Here is a 17,755-nt window from a genome sequence, read left to right as displayed (position 1 = left end):
TATCGGAAACCGGTAGGGGAAAGGGGAAGTGGGGCGGGGAAGCCTGCTCCTGGAGCGGGCTGGAGGGATCCGCCCAAGGGTTTCACGCAGCGCCCAATGGGTGCGCGCGCCCCCGAGACGAAGAGCCCTGCACGGGGCGCCCTGGGCACATGAATGGAAAACCAGTACCCGCAGAATCTAACAGCCAATCAGAGCTTGTTCCTGGAGCCAGGGAAAAGGGAAGGTAGGGGAGGAGGAACATTGAACAATGTGGTCAGTCTGTCAATCATAGTCTCGGGAGCCGGGGAGTCGCTCAGAGGATGCGGCGCAAAGCGAGGCTAAACCAATCACAAACGAGCCAGAGGCGGGTGGGCGGGGCATCAGGGAAGGACCCAAGGAGCGCTCAATCCGTTTCCTTGGCGACTGCTCCGGAAGCCCCGCCTCCCGCTTCTCCTTGGTGTCTCTGGAGACCTCCTGCTTTCCGCAGCCAATCAGAGAGCGTCGGGGAGTTTGGAGGCGGGGCGAGAGTGAATGAAAAAGCCGGGCTTGTGGCATTGAGAAGAAAGGGGAAAGGACGGGGCCAGGAAGGGAGTAGGTGTGAATGGAGAAGGGAAGGCAAAGGAAGGGAAGGGTGATTTTGTTTTTCCGCCTGCGCCTGCGCATGCCCTTTGAGCTTGCTGTGCCGCGAAGGGAGGGAGCTTTTTAGCTGGTGAAGTGTCAGATTGGCATCAGGGCCTAAAGGCGTTTTCCCTGCGTCTTCTGGGGCCGGGGCGGCCCAGGAGCATTTTCTCCATTTCTCCCCAATATGAGATGTTAATTGGCAATATAGATGACAGAGATGAGGAACGAAGTGGGAGAATATGGGTAGCCGGTCAAATCCAGAGAGCCTTCAACCCAATGCCATCACTTTACAGATGGGGAAAGGGAAAATGTGACTCCCCTCAAACAGTCGTGGAGGGGCGGCTAGGGGGTGCCGGCCCTGGAGTCAGGAGTACCTGGGTTCAAATCCGGCCTCAGACACTTCATAATTACCCAGCTGTGTGGCCTTGGGCAAGCCACTTAACCCCACTGCCTTAAATAAATTAAAAAATAAACAGTCATAGAGCCAGCACTAGAATCCAGGTCCATTTTGATTCCCAGATGAATGTCATTCACACTATTATCGCGTAGCCTCTCGGGACTTCCTTAGTATACGATGCTTTAGAGTGAATGGTAGGATGTGCTGGATGCTAATAACAATGTTTGTCAAGTGTCTAGGGCCAGATTCGAACTCCACTTGCTACTTACTAGCCGGGTGACCTTGGACATGGCACGTAACCCCGACTGCCATGTATCCAGGGCCCTCTCCAGTCATCCTGATTCATATCTGGCCCCTGGACCCATGTGGCTCCAGAGGACAAAGCGAGGCTGGTGACTTAGCAGAGCCCTCCTCGCTCAAATCAATCCACATCCTTGTCATGGGATGTCTAACAGCAAGAAAATGTAAGACCTTGTACCGGAATATAAGACTTTGGGCCTCTAAGAGTTGAATAAAGGTGGGAAAACAATGGAGTTGAGTAAATGGAGCAGAGATGGGAAGAATTTTCAGAAGATAAGATCTGTATTATTCTGTTTTGAAGTGTCAAAGCCTAGGAAAAGATCCAAGCAGTAGCCAATGGTATACCGGAGACTAAAAGAGAACAAGACCATAGATTCACCCTAATTCCAAAGCCATTGTTTAGCAACTCACCCCGATGACTTGGTCAAACATCATATAGTTGGATAGCTAGATAGGGCTCCTGGAATGGAGATAAAACGGGAAACCAATAAGAATAGCTCCTCTCAGTCTCAAATATTTCTCTATCCCCTGAAGTCTTTAGTGGACTCTTACTATTTTGCAGAAATGCACTAGGTGCAGGGATGGTATATGAGCACTTGAACACATTCCTGATTTTCCTTCCCAGACCAGCCACATCTCAGCTTCAGCCCTCACTTCTCCAAATAGAAGGTTAAAAATCTCAGAAGTTCTGTCTTGTTGGGATCCTAGAGAGGCTTGGATGGGACAAATGACAACTCTTGTCTTCTAGGTCATCATTCCCTGCCTCCCCCTTTATACAGTGGAGGGTTCCTGTTTCCTTTGCACACCTGGGTTCTGGGTTGCCCAACCTGAATTGACAACTCAAGGCCATGGATCCCAAAGCTCAGTTCCAGGACTCCCTCTCTCCCCACTTCCCCCTTTTCCTTGCTTTCTTCTGAGCTCTAGCTCTCCTGGTTGGGTGAGTACCCCTAGTTATATGGGGGCAGAGAGGGGAACAAGAAATTCTGGGCTTTGGAGAAGGATATTGGAAACAAAGAACATTGAGGGAGAGAGTCCGAGAGGAGTCAGATAGCTTTGGATCATCATGGGCTTCTACTTTGACTCAGAAAGAATAACTGAAATAAACTTGCTAAACAATGGCTTTGGAATTAGGGTGAGTCTATGGTCTTGTTCTCTTTTAGTCTCCGGTATACCATTGGCTACTGCTTGGATCTTTTCCTAGGCTTTGACACTTCAAAACAGAATAATACAGATCTTATCTTCTGAAAATTCTTCCCATCTCTGCTCCATTTACTCAACTCCATTGTTTTCCCACCTTTATTCAACTCTTAGAGGCCCAAAGTCTTATATTCCAGTACAAGGTCTTACATTTTCATGCTGTTAGACATCCCAGAAATGTATAATAATTCCTTGCCTACAGAATTTTCTTTGCATAGTCTTCTGAAACCCTAAATCCTTTCTTTGAAGATGATTATGGGTACTACCAGCCCCACTCCCCACTCAGCTCCTTCTACCTATCTCCACAGTCATCCCTTCTTCTGCAACATCAGTAGGAAAAGCCTCAGACAACTGATTCAGAATGTGAAAAAAGTTTCTGGCAGATGTCCACTCTAGTCCGGCATCAGCATACACAACCAGGTGAAAAGCCCATAGGTGTCCTAACTCCTCAAAAACTTCAACCAATGCTCCAGTCTGGTCAACACCAACAAACTCATACAGGTAAATGGCCCTCCAAGTGTGTAGAGTGTAAGAAAACCTTCAGCCTAGATTCACATTGTTCCAAGATCAGATCATCCACACAGGTGAGAAACCCTACCTGTGGGAAGTCCTTCAACCAAACCTCTAACTTGATTGACCACCATCATACTCATACTGGCCAATGGCCTTGCAAGTGTGGTAAAGGTTTTTTGAGAGTTCTTCCTTGATTCAATACCATAAAACACACACAGGGGAGAAACTCTGCAAGTAATTCAATGTGGCAAGAACCTTAATCTAAGCTCTACTCTGAGCCAGCACCAGATCACTGGTGAAAGGCTCTATGAGTGTGTGGAAAATCTTGCAGCCTGAACTCTATCCTTCTGTCATTGGTATGCTTGATGCAGGGAGTTAAGGACACAGGAGATAAAGTAATTGGAAAAAAATTGTAATCTTTTGTTACACTGTTAAAATTCTGTCTGTACTGTGGGAGTATTTTTGAAATTCAATCTGATCTTGGCCATGGTATCATTGATGGGTGTGATAATCATCTTCCACAGGAAATGACATGTTGGACTTAAAGGTCACACACTTTGGGACAGGAAAAACCAGACCATAGCTTGCCTATTGGGGAATACTTAGAGCCACCCATGTCCAACCCATTAATGAAGTATATTTAAATTGGACTAGAAGAGAAGCTCTTCTCTCCTCCCTACTTTCTCCCTACAAGGACCGTGATTTCTCTCTTTCTAAGTTAGTGCCTCCTACTCTGGGCCTAGGCCTGCTGGTGAACCATGGGCCTCTAGGCCATGTGACTGGACTCTCTGGAGTCCAAGCCTGCCCTTATATTAGTTCTTCTTTCCCTTTCACATTCAGTGCAGTCAGGTCTCCTGTCTGCTTCCCTTTTCTCTCTCTCCCTCAGGCACCTCACCTAATCCTTTATTATTCAACCTGTCTTCAAGCAATTTACTGACTCTCCTGGAGAAGAAAAGTTTTAATATGTAAACTTGGTAGGCTTGTATAATAAATCTCAAGGGCTAAATATGAATTCATTCACTTTCATCCACTTTCAGTCTTAAATTATGATACCAGTCTTCCCCCAGCACATTTGTAGACCTGAGAAATCCCCCAAGCCAAGAGAATCACCGCAACTTCTTCAAGGGTCCAAGAGTTGTAGGATTGAGGGTGGTCTATCAGTTCCTGAAAAGCTTAATCACTTCCGTTTCCAAAAAAGAACCCCAATCCCAACGAATCAGATCCCAAAGGCCCACATAAAGGAACACATCCTGGGGGAAATCCCATATAGGGGGCTTCCATATAGAGCTGCAATGGCTCCAAGGTCTTGAAGAAACCTTGTCAGTCCACTAGGGGTTTGGAACACGCTATGAGGAGCCCAGAGAATCCCCAGTGTGGAGTGGGGGGCAGGGGATTTTCTCAGAGTAATCATCTATTGACCTATTTCCTGACCTATATAGGTAATAGGCCTTTCAGGTGCTTTGTGTACCAGAAGAGCTTCAGGATAGTTGCTGTCCTGATCCAGCACCATCAGAGCCACTTGGCTATCCAGTCCTACAAATGCAGGCCCTGTGGGAAGGGGTTTGAGCAGAGCTCCCATCTGTCACAGCACCACTTCTAAGCCACAAGGGTAAGAAGCCTTATTTATATGTATTGGAACTCTTGGAAGGCCTTTAGCCAGAGCTCCAAGTTGATTGAGCACTGAAGGACACATTGGTGAAAAGCACCTCAAGTTTGGGGGGGGAGGTGAGCTGGGGTTGAGGGCATATCTCCTATGACTGCTTTTGTTCTCTAGCAGAGAGTTTACACAGGTGAGAAGCCATTCGGTCCAAACTCAGCCCTGTTTAAGCACCAACCCATCCACATAGAGCAGAAACCCTATTGCTGTTCTGCCTGTGGGGACCACCTTTTGATTCTTACTGCAGTTCACTGGACACAGGAAGGTCTGCCTTCATGAGGCAGTCATTGCTATAGGGCTCTGATCAATCTTCTTGGGATTCTTGTTCATTTGTGAAGAGTGAATTTCTTAAGGGGCTTGGGAAAGTATCTTAGGGATATTAAGCATTTGATTTAGACTTTGATTTAGAGGTCAGATTCTCTTGGGAAAGAAAAAAAAGAAAATTTCTCCAAGAATGGGATACTTGGCTTATCCTGCAAATGAGAAATTCCCTCAGGTACATTTGAATTTTCCTGTCCTTCTAAAAAATGGAAGGGTAGCAAATTCTCTGGGGGTGGGGGAACAGAAATATAGTCAACCTTTGTTGGAAACTTTGTCCTAGAAGAGAAGGCTTTGGGGTAAAGAAAGAGTCTGTTATAAGTAGGCAGATATGCTAGAGCAAAGCATTTAGGCTCCTAGCTCCCTGGGTGGGGTAAAAGGATATATTCCTTGAGGGAATGTAGAGTTAATTTGAGAGCTAGCTATTAGTTCATTTTGTTCTGATCTGGCATTTAGTGAGGAAAGGAAGAAAGGGAAAGTTCCTGAGTTGTGTATCCTACTAGATGTGTCAATACAGAATGTCATGGGTCCCATACAAGCCAAAATACAGTTATCCATGGTGACCTATACCCAAATTTACCTCATTTCCCCAAATTTCTCCACCTATTAAAGTTTTGTTGTTTGTGCCTTGCCTTTTTCCTTAGAATACGCTCTGATCCCCCCCCCACACACACACACACAGAATTTCCTTCTTTTCATCAGAATGTGTAACCTGAATAGGAGATTAGAGAGGAAGTTAGACTGGAAGACAGTATCCCTAATAAATTCTTTAAGGAGAACTCTGTTTTGGAAAGAAGACCCTAAAGAGTATTAGGGTTACTGGAGGGGAAATAGTAGATGCCAGAGAATCCAGGAAAAGAGGAAGGATTATATAATGGAGGAACAGAATGAGAGGTATCAGATTTTGAGGTGATTTTCTTGTGAGATGAGGTTCTGAGCAGGGGTTGGAATGGATTAGGTCCAGAATTCAGCAAAAGAAACAATGAATTTAAAAGAGACTGGAGGTTTCCTTAAGGTGATGAAGCTAAGAATTAGGATGGTAGTTGCATAAGTGGAGAGAAAGGAGATGAAAACAAATTTTGAGTAGAATCAGCAAGCTTTAGCAACTGTATGGATATGATAGATGAGAAAGAAGGAGCAATAATGGATGATTTTTAGTTTATGAACCTGAGTAACTGAAAGGATGGTTGCTGGTGTCCCTAAAAGATATACACAAGAGGTTTACAGAGAAGACAAGTGGCTCTGCTTTGGACACTGAAAGGCTTCAGAGGACATATTAGTAAATATTTGAAGTATAGCTAGAGTTCAGAAATATCAGTAGAGATAATATACTAAAGCCTAAGAAAGCTAATGAGTCATAAAAAAAAAGGGTAGAGCCCTAGGGAATACCCACACTAAGGGTGATTGATATGGGGGACCTCACATTGGGTAACCTCTGTCTTCTCACTAAATAAGAAAATGAATACATCTGAGATAAAGAGATGTGAGAAAGAGAAGAAAAGGTTTGGGAAAACCATTGAGGAGAATGGGGAGAGAGAGTCAATCAAGGAAGAATAAAAGGGCTTTTTCCCTACAACAGTGGGGGTACCCAGTTGAAATCAGGTAATATGCACTAGTAGTTGAAGTAGTTGGCATAATAATATGATTTCCTTCATTGTTGGAGGAGAGTCAAGCATTGAGGGTAGTCCTTATTCAACTATAAACTACAGGGTCAAGAATGAAGAAAGGAAAATGAGGCCAGAGCAGAGGTGATAGCTTATTAGAAAGTGAGGGATGTAGGGACTGAAAGTCCCAGTGAGTATAGAGAATAGGTTCAAGAGTGAAGCAATGGAAGAGATGGAAAGACAGGTGATTATGAAAATGAAGGGAAATTTCAAGGTGTAAAAATATTAACATTTCATAGTTTTTGGAAATGGTGAGATCTATGTATGACCATTCCTGTGTGACTGGGGTAGAATAAACTATAAGTTATGGGGATTTCCAGAGGGTGATGAAATTGGAGGTCAGAGCACTAGAGGAGACATCAGTAACTATAATTGAAGTCCCCAAATGTTGGTGACGTGGCGGAGTGAGGTAAGAGTTACAGAGTTATATGACTGAAGACTGTCTAATAAATGAAGAGACAGGACTCTGACAAGATGGAAAAGAGTCTGATTTATTGAGATGTGCACAAGCTTACATACTGCAAAAACCACAAGGACCCTTCTTTATCTAATCCCCTGAGAACATTGAGTACTTCTCTTGTTCCCAGGCCATGCTGTATGTACTGGCATATCAAGTGTGTCATAACTGTATAACTGCTTATCTTCCAGGAATTGTATGCTAGAAGGTAACTACTTAAGCTTCCTGGGATGGAGAACTGAAACAGGAAAAGAGCAGACTCCTTCCACCGAGAGGGTCCATTCAACCATCATGATCAGAGACCCACCCACCTGTGGTCCTCAACACCCAAATATGAAGGCAGGGGTTGGACTGGAGAGCCCAGGTACTCCTTAAAAAGGGAGGAAGATCAACCAAGAAGCTGATGGATTATGGAAAAAAGGATCTGAATCAGATGAAATAGAATGATATCAAAAAAGAAAGGGTTGGAGGCAAGGCAGAGGGATTATCTGAAAGTGATAATGGAGAGCAAGGGATATGCCTATTTCTCCTTTTGGCCCATTTGTGATCATATTTAGAGATAAAAGAGCTCTAGGTCATTGAACCCAACCTCATTTTAGTGGTGAGAAAAATCAGATTCAAGTTGAGTGCCTTGCCCAGGGTCTCACAAGTAAAAAGTGTCTGAAGCAGGATTCTGATACAGGATTTACTGATTTCAAGTCTAGTGTCCTTTAGCTTCTATGTCATGCTAACTTAACCCTATTACATTTAAAAATTAAAAGTAAACTGAGAGACAATGTACTGAGCATGATCAATTTATTAGACTAACAGTAACTAATAAATTAGTTCAGTTGTCTCTGTCAATGACCAAAGACCATGAGGTAGGACTTAATAGCTTTCGTATAGTTTTTACATATAGTTTTCATATAGCTTTACATATAGTTTTGGGAAGTAGAGAGAACAAAGAATACATTTGAGTAGATGGGAAAACAATACAATTGGTTACAGTATACACAGCTTCAAGGTAGGTGGAAATAACATGAAGTGATTGGAAATTGAGAATGAGGGGTTAGCAACAACCCCCTTCCTTCCCTCCTTGGACTAAGAAATGTTTATTGCTTGAGTTCACCTTCAGGGTTAGAGATAATGGAATAGACTTCTTTGGATAACAAATCGAACATCCTTGAAGGATGTCTTGGTGATCTAAAGATCAGAAACCTTAATGTCCACCTGCCTCCTACAAGAGAAACCAATTTCCTTGACCCAAGAATAGAACAGTGATTCACAAGTGAACTGATTTTTCTACTTTTAGCTCATTATAGGACAGCTAAATTTCTGAACCAAGTTTAGAGACAAAGAATCATGACTTAGGCAGTGTTAGGACAAAATCAACTAACTGTAAATAGGATCAATTAAAAAAAAACACAGACTCAATCTGATATTTCAAATCCAAATCCTTTCTGGGCTGTGTAGTTCCTGATAATTCCACATGTCTCCTATGAAAGGTTGTGGTTACAAGCCCAGTCCTATCACCCTCTGCCATCTAGTGGCCCATATATAATATAACACTCTTGAACTGCGTTCTGTATCATATTCTGATCACAAGTCACAGTATCTGATGGAGGCCTATTGGAACCTTTCTAAGGGTGGGTACACACAGCAGGCATTCAACAACTATTTTTTTTTTGCAAGGCAAATGGGGTTAAGTGGCTTGCCTAAGGCCACACAGCTAGGTAATTATTAAGTATCTGAGATCGGATTTGAACTCAGGTACTCCTGACTCCAGTGCCAATGCTCTATGCACTGTGCCACCTAGCTGCCCTGTCAACAACTATTAAAAGAAAGGAACAGAACAGTGGAGAGTAGCACAGGTCTGGACCTAAGGCATCTATTACTAATATAAGACAACTTGGGAAATGTTAAGGGTCCAACACTCTGACCAGCTTTTCTCTGTCTACACAAATTAGGACTTTTTACATAAACCCAATGCTAGGGGGCACTAGGTAGCCAGCAATCTCAGATGTTTTCCTGGAGAAGAATGGGGAAGCTCAGCCTCTTCGTATTGCAAGTAGTCTGTAATTGGTTACTGGAAATCATTCAGCTCAGCCTCTTCTTGTTTTCAGACTATGGTACAGAGGAAAACAATACTGCTGATCCAGCACTTTTATGTTTCACCTGGCTTAGCACTGTCTACTCCAACAGCCAAGTATGGGTCAATCTTCTTTCCACTGGCTGCCTTCTGATTTAGAAATTTCCATTGCTGCTAGCCTATTCCTACTGAAGCTGAAAAGGGGACTTTAATTATTACCCCTGCCTTCCTAGATCTTTAATTCACAGTTACCTGTTCAAGGAAAAAAAAGCAGAAAAGAAGGAAAGTTTAAAACCAGGCTCATTTTAGCATATGTGCTGCCAAAACAGACTGAATATGTGCTTATGGCCTCATGGAGAATAGGTATTATAAAGGTACCATCTTTTCCTTCCCTGATTCTTATCTTGAGATGCAGTTCAAAAACAGGTCTTCAAAGAAGCAAAAAAAGGTCCAAAAATGCATTTTGTACATCCACTGAATTATTAAATCCTCCTGCTCACCAGTCAATTAGAGAGCTCTTCATATCAGAGATTAAACATGTTAATCCTGAGGTATATATGCCAGAAACTATCCCCTAATTCCCTTGTGGTTAAACAGAAACAAGTAGGGAGTATCTGTGAATTCATATTACACTAGCATTCAAGGTCCTCCAAGATCTGAATTTTATCTCTTCAACACTATTTCTCACTATTCTTCTTGCTTGTAGGATAAAGCAGAGGAACAAAAAAATGGTGTTTTAGAGAGACAAGCCAAATTCAGATATTCCCAAGGTCTGCACACTGAGAAGAACTGAAGTTCTACAAAGAATAAACCCTGAATGTTTGCATGCACCCATGCATGTACATATACATATGTATATTTGGAAATTATTCTTACCCAAGATTTCAAAAAATGTCCAAAGTGGTTTATTCTCTGAGGAAGAATCTTTTTAGATCTCTGTGGCACCATTGTATATTTTTTTTGTTTTTTTTTTACTTGATCACTTTTTTTTTTTAGTTTTTGCAAGTCAGTGGGGTTAAGTGGCTTGCCCAAGGTCACACGGCCAGGTAATTATTAAGTGTATGAGGTCGGATTTGAACTCGGGTACTCCTGACTCCAGGGCCGGTGCTCTATTCACTGTGCCACCTAGCCGCCCCTGCATCATTGTATATTGACTGATTTCCCAAGTGTTGAGGACTCCCCCAAGGGAGGAAATAACTCAACATAGTAGAGAAAGGTATGATCTTGGTTTATTTCTCCATATCAAGGATCTGGACTTTCTATATACCTGTTATGCTAATCTCTCTTCCCTCTTTGCCATTCCACCACTCTGTTGCTGCTGCCGGGCAGTTATTCTCTCCAGCCTGTGTGTGACTTGTCATTGTTCTATGATTTTGTTCCCACTAAGGCTTAGCATTTCATTTGTTTTACTCTTTAAGCTATTTCTCCCACTGACATCGTCACGGAAGTATTATGGCTCTTAATGAGACAGCAGCATGCTGTTGGGCTAATTAACAGGTTTCTTGGTTGTTGTTTTTTCCCTCCTAAATTAAACCCATGATCCACTTAATAACAACAAAAAAAAAAGCTGCATAACCCTCTTGACTTACTGATCTGACCAACAGTCCCAGATTCGTTTTTCCTCTTCAGATTAGAGTGACTGAATTCCATTGACCTGTTCATCACCTCAAGTTACAGCACTTGTGCTCCACACATATTCTATTATTGAAATTTTTTGAGCCTGGGAAAAATCATTCATGTCTTTTTCCATTTACCTTGTCAATTCCCATTCTCTTCTCTCAATCTAAACACCAGTGGCTAAAACCAGGTCATGCAGATTAATATATGGAGAAGCTTCATGAAATTACTAGAATAGAGGCGGCTAGGTGGCGCAGTGTATAAAGCAACGGCCCTGGAGTCAGGAGTACCCGGGTTCAAATCCAATCTCAGACACTTAATAATTACCTGGCTGTGTGGCCTTGGGCAAGCCATTTAACCCCATTTCCCTTGCAAAAACCTAAAAAAAAAAAGCCAAAAAAAAAAAAAAAAAGAAATTACTAGAATACCAGAAGAGGAGGTACAAAATAGTAGCTACTTCTGGTGACCCTGCTGAAAGAGTAATAAAGTTTTTGGACCTCATGATATTTTTAAGGAAAGGCATGAAAGATAAGACCGGAAGTGTAGATTGGGTCCAGAATTGTGGAGTACTTTCTGCTAAGGAATTTGTTCTATAGTGGCCTATAATCAATGGTTTATATGCTTTCTGAGCAGCAGAGTGATACATACAAAGTAATAATGTGGAGATACTAAGCTGACAGTTATGTTTGGATGGATTGGATTAAGGAAAGGACTGGAAGCAAGAGGATGAGTTTGGATGAAAGTTATTAGAATAGTCTAAGCAAGGGAAAATGAGGGACTAAACTAAGGTTAGATAAGTAGGAAAGCAAAGGAAAAGACATGGGAGAGATATTGCAAAGAATGAATCAACTGAACTTAGAAAATGATTGAACTAGAAGAATGTGGAGGATAATAGGAGGAGTAAGTTTTTTGAGGGGGTTGCTAGGAAATGGGCAAAGTCACACAGCTAGGTAATTATTAAGTGTCTGAGGTCAAATTTGAACTGAGGTCCTCCTGACTCCAGGGCCGGTGCTTTATCCACTGCGCCACCTAGCCACCCCTATTTTAGTAGTATTCTAGTGCTCTATCCATTGAGCCATCTAGCTGCCCAAGGAGTAAGATTTTTGAGCATCAAAAACCAAACAAATAAATAAATAAATAAAAGATTTTTTGAGCATAGATGACTATAAGAAAGGGACATCTTAATAACACTCTGATTTTCATATTATCTATTATTCAGCATGAAAGGTCAGATTCAAGCACAGTGTACTCTTTTTGCCTTATACTCACCCACAGGATTTCTCCCAAGATTTTCAGAGTTGCCTCAGTTCTAGGTCTCCACAACAAAAGGAAAAGGATCTGAGCCCTCATACAAGCACTCAGGCTAAAAATAAACCAGACATGGAACAGTTTTAAAAGCAGAAGACTCACACCTGAGCTCCTTTCCTCCTTGATGAGTTTTACTCTGTCCAAAGACCCACACAATCTTGCATATTTGTATTCCTTCTCTGAGATTATGTTTCACCCTCAAGAGGGAAAGAATGCATTTAGACTTGCTAAAGCCAAGAAGTCCACTGCTCCAAGAAAATTAAGCTGAATCTGTACAGAGTACTTTCTCTCATTTCATCTCTCTCAACTTTGATTCTATCCATCTATCTCTGGAGACCATATCCAAAGGTAGAACTCAGAATGGACTATGAATAATTAGTCATCCTAATGTGTGTTTTGTTTTTTTCAAGGCATTGGGTAACTTGCCCAAGGTCACACAGCTAGGTAATTATAAAGTGTCTGAGTCTGGATTTAAACTCAGGGCCAGTGCTCTATTCACTGTACCACCTAGTTGCCTCCATTCTAATATAATTTTTAAAGGGGCATTGCTTTATGAGAGGGAGAGTAGATTAAAGGAGGGAGTAATTCTAAGCAAAACAAACTCAAGTATACACAAAAATATCTATAACTCTTTTTGCAATGACAGAGAATGGAAATATGAGAGACAGATATAAATTAGGAAAAGGATAAACACATTCTACTATATTAATGTGACCAGATACTACTATGCTAAACTCTTTGAACTCTTATCAGCATAATGACCAGTTAGGATTTCAGAAGACTAATGATGAACCAGACCTGACATATTTTTGGACATGACCAATGTAGACTTTTTTTGATTGATTATATGTGTTTGTAAAGGTTCAGAAATTTCAGAAAGGTCTGGAGACAAGATTGGAATAGAAAATTGAGGAGATGAATCTTGACTGATTAAAACAAAAGATTTACATGTATAGTTTTAAAAGTCTTTGTGGAGACATAAGGATATTAACATATAAAAGTAAAGGTGGGGGGCAGCTAGATAGTACAGTGGATAGAGCACTGGCCCTGGAGTCCAAAGGATCTGAATTCAAATGTGCCCTTAGACACTTAATAATTAATTACCTAATTATGATCTTGGGCAAGTCACTTAACCCTATTGCCTTGTAAAAAAAAAAGTAAAGTTGGGACTGGATTCCCCCACCATATTGTAGTTAATACTCAAACTAGGTGAGAAGGACATGCCATTCACGGATGACATGTCTCAGTTATTCACAGATGGTCCTTAAGACCTTAAGATAAGGTTTTGGAAAGTAATTTGATGAAGTAAAATAAGCAGATGAGAAATGTATTCCAATTGTGTTCCATTTGGGGATTTTATTACACCCTTTAAGGTTCTTTGTAAGAATATCAAGTTTGATATTTGGAAAAGGATTGGAGTGAGTGGCTCTCCAACCTATAATTGAGGAAGAACCCCCCACCCCCACCCCAGGTGGAAAGAAAGCGGGCCTCAGCCACTCCTCTACTTCCTTCTTCCCAACTTCAACCAGAAAGACCTTTTAAGCTATGGAGGATAATGGACCTCCTTTATTCACTACAGTCTTCATCTTTTCTCATCAGCAAAGACACTACTGAATGCCTAAGGGGAACTTCTCAAGCAGCCCCTGAAATGGGAGAAAAGGACTTCCAGGCACCAGGAACTGAGTTACCTCTTCCTCACAGAGTTTCTGAGCTTGATCCCACTTTTTCCTGGACTCTGCATAATATTTGTGGGAGAGAGTGTCATAAACATTTAGAGGGATATGTTATTCCAAACTGTTCTTTTTGTACTTAGTAAATACCCCTTATTTAAAACTGACTGACTAAAGTTTATTCTCAAGATGATAATGTTAAGGGGTTAAGAACAATGATAGGGACTCAAGCCAATGACATCAATTACCCTGAACCTCTTACTCTTAGGGTTGCCCCTTAGAACCTTTAGGGAGAAGTGTAGCTAGCCAAGGTCTGTGTATCTGACCCATTAATAGGCATGAGAATTGAAATAAAGGTACTCAGAGTTTACATGGGCTATATATATCTAATCCTCAAGAGCCACCACCTAAAGATAGTGAGTGGTCTGTCTCCCTGATCTCTAAACTCTATAGAACATAGAATTTAGAATCCTTTTTGTCTAGGAAATATGCAAAGTTCCAGTAATGTAAGGGATGGACAGAAAATACAAGGAGGAGAAGGGGAGAAGTGGTAAAGGATCCAAATCTTACATCAGCAGAAGGATCAGAAGAAGGGGAACTATCTGTTCCTTTCATCTCTCCCTATTTTGAACATGTCCTAGGAATGGCGGGGGGTGATGGTTGCTGTCTATTAGAGGGTGGGGTAGCAAGACAAGAACAATTGTGCAACAAGCGGTTTGTCTTCACCACCACCATCACCACCACCCTTTTCAGCACCCTAACTCCTCAGGCATCCAGGACCCTCATGACTGTGGCTTTATTCCCAGATTCCCAGATTCCCAGGATCTCTCTCTGTAAGTGTTCTTGGGCCTCTCCTAACAGAGCCTTCTGCTTTGGACCTTGAGACCAAAATTTCCCCTGATCAACACTTTGAATCATAGAAGGGTCCTTAGAAGCCATCAATCCATTCTACAAAATTTTACAAAGAAAGAACCAGAAATTCAGAAACTAGACTTGATTTCCCCAAGATCACATAGCTAGCTGAAATCTTGGCCAAGTTGCTTAACTTCTAAGCTTCAGCAGTGTTAGATGTGGGTTAGATCAATGCTTGTGTATTGGTTGCTGAGGTAGCTAGGTAGTACAGTGAATAGTGCCAGTCCAAGAGTCTGAATAACTCATCTAATTGAATTTAAATTTGACTTCAGACATTTACTAGCTGTGTGACCCTGAGTAAGTCCCTTAACCCTCTTTGCCTCAGTTTCTTCATCTGTAAAAGAGCTAGAGAAAGAAATGGCAAACTTTTCCAGAATCTTTGCCAAGAAACCCCAAATGGGATCACAAAGAGTCCAACATAACTGAAATGACACAACACTGCTTGCATTAACAGTATGTAACCATGAGCAAATGCCATATAAAAGTCAACTTATTATTATATGGTAGAACTGAAAGTAGGAATCTGGTACCCTAATATCCAGTCTAATGACCTTAGATGTTGTATGACTCATTTCCATAGCACCTTGTAAAGTAACAAAATCTAATCTGAGAAACTAATTCAAGACAATGAGTATTACAGCATTGCCATTGCATCTTTTTAGTAAGATGGGGTGAGGGGATTAGGTTAGGACCAAACCCTATGATTTGATTGGGGTAGTAAGCTCCTGGTGAGGAACAACATGTACCAAAACAGATGAGATTAAATGACTTGTGCATTGTGCAGCATCACAGTCTGTATGTTATTAGAGGTTGGGATCTGAACCTAATTCCTGACTCCATCTATTATCCCATGCTTCCTAAAGTTCTCTTTAAGAAACTTTCTGGAGAAAATGCTTTATCCTCTGTGGAGAAACTACATTATATATGCTTTTAATATGATATTCTATTTAAACAGTTGCACAAGTTTTCTTCTAAAAAAGATTGCTTTACAGGACAACTGTGAAAATAGCATGTTGAATTTATTGTATGCTTTTTTTTTAAGTACAACCTCCTGAATACTCACTATCTGTGATCTTGAGCTAGTCACTTAACTTCATTGCCTCACCAAAAAGAAAGAAAGAAAGAAAGAGAGAGAGAGAGAGAGAGAGAGAGAGAGAGAGAGAGAAAGAAAGAAAAAGAAAGAAAAAGAAAGAAAGAAAGAAAGAAAGAAAGAAAGAAAGAAAGAAAGAAAGAAAGAAAGAAAGAAAGAAAGAGAAACCTCCATGGTAATAGAACTTGGGCAGCAAGGTGTTACAATGAATAAAACTCAGACTGGAAGTGAGGAAGATCCAAGTTCAAATCTGATCTTAGACTTACTAGCTGTATGAACCTGGACAAGTCTCTTCACCTTGTTTGCCTTAATTTCTTCTCTGTAGAATGAGCAGGAGAAGGAAAGGGCAAACTACTCAAATCACTACAAAGAAAACCCCAAATGAGTAATAGTCACAAATAACTGTAACAATAAAATAGTAATAGATGTTTGTGTTTTCATGCATAATCCTTTTCCATTTTACTTTGTTTATGGCATGTTTTCTCTTTTGTTCATTAAATCTGAAATAAAAATAAAATTTAGAAAATATTGCTTCAACCTGGAGGGATTTGCATGAACTGATGCTGAGTGAGATGAGCAGAACCAGAAAAACACTGTACACCCTAACAGCAATGTGGGGGTGATGTTCAACCTTGAAGGATTCACTCATTCCATCAGTGCAACAATCGGGAACAATTTGGGGCTGTCTGCAAAGGAGAGTGCCATCTGTATCCAGATAAAGAGCTGTGGAGTTTGAACAAAGTTCAAGGACTATTTCATTTAACTTAGAAAGAAAAACAAATATCCTATTGTCTGATCTTGTTACCTCTTAGACTTCTTGTCTCTTCCTTAAGGATATGATTTCTTTCTCATCACACTCAATTTGGATCAATGTGCAACATGGAAAGAAAGTAAAGACTGACAGATTGCTTTCTGTGGGAGGGTGGGGGGAGGGAAGTAAGATGGGGGAAATTGTAAAACTCAAATAATATCTTTAATAAAAAAACAAAAAAGAAAATACTGCTTCAAGATTTTTATCATGTATATATATATATATGTATTAATTTGTCTTTCTGATAAATGTTATGCTTTAATAAAGCTGTATTTGGGAGAAAAACTTAAAATAAAATTTAGGCATTTCACCCAGTCTCTCTAGAACTCATCAGTAAAATGAGAGGATTGAACTAGATGAGCTTCAAGGTCACTTCCAGCTCTAACATTCATTGGTAGTATTTCAGTCAAAGATTCTGGACTTAGTTCTCCCAATTTACATGGAAAATAAACAGGTTACTTTAAGTACTGGCTACATGTGCTTAAGATTCTAGAGGCCAATGCCTTAGGGTCATTGACTCCAGTACTCATTTTGATTTGTTTTCTCCAATGTGAAATGCTAGTGATTAGTTCTCTGGTATTATTATTATTATTATTATTATCATTATTATTATTATTATTATCATTATTATTATTATTATTATTTATTTTGGTTATTGCAAGGCAAATGGGGTTAAGTGGCTTGGCCAAGGTCACACAGCTAGTTAATTAAGCATCTGAGGTCAGATTTGAACTCAGGTACTCCTGACTTCAGGGCTGGTGCTTTATCCACTGCCACCTAGCCACCCCCCATCAATTAGTTTTGACAAAGGAATATTTGCTGAGAAGCTATAACATGAAGAGTGCAAACCATTCCCCTGAACTGAGGACATACTCTACTCCCTATCACCTCCATCTCTGGGCTTAAGAGTAGGCTTAAAGCAATTCCTATAGGTCATTTGTCCAACCAAGTTCACTTCTGAATGCAACATAGCTGCTACACGGGTAATGTCCTTGCCTACCTTTGGGCACCTCATCCAGCTTGACTGACAGCAAAATCTGTCATAGATTCTGAAGCCCTCAAGGTTATAGTGATCTCTAAGATTTTTTTCTTTAAAATGAAATATCAGAAGCAGAAAGGAGCCATGTATTGCAGGGCCATTTGTTGCCCCACTTGGGTAGAACCTGATGCCTTTCT

General features: G+C 41.0%; 1 long non-coding RNA gene across 2 annotated transcripts; it reads left to right on the top strand.

Annotated features, from left to right (window-relative positions):
* The first annotated feature begins 81 nt into the window (after window positions 1-81).
* LOC141500959 (uncharacterized) lies at window positions 82-16,664 on the top strand. Of its 2 annotated transcripts, XR_012472096.1 has the most exons (5): window positions 82-223; window positions 2,803-2,995; window positions 4,447-4,616; window positions 7,295-7,467; window positions 16,291-16,664. It is a non-coding gene; the product is annotated as an uncharacterized LOC141500959 (long non-coding RNA). The 2 variants fall into 2 exon arrangements; XR_012472095.1 differs by lacking the exon at window positions 16,291-16,664 and having other exon boundaries at window positions 7,295-9,070.
* Window positions 16,665-17,755: the final 1,091 nt, after the last annotated feature.

This window comes from Macrotis lagotis, chromosome X (genome assembly GCF_037893015.1).
Source record: "Macrotis lagotis isolate mMagLag1 chromosome X, bilby.v1.9.chrom.fasta, whole genome shotgun sequence".
Taxonomy (NCBI): domain Eukaryota; kingdom Metazoa; phylum Chordata; class Mammalia; order Peramelemorphia; family Peramelidae; genus Macrotis; species Macrotis lagotis.
Note: the sequence above shows the minus strand (reverse complement) of the source record. Positions and strands in the feature narration are given on the sequence as shown.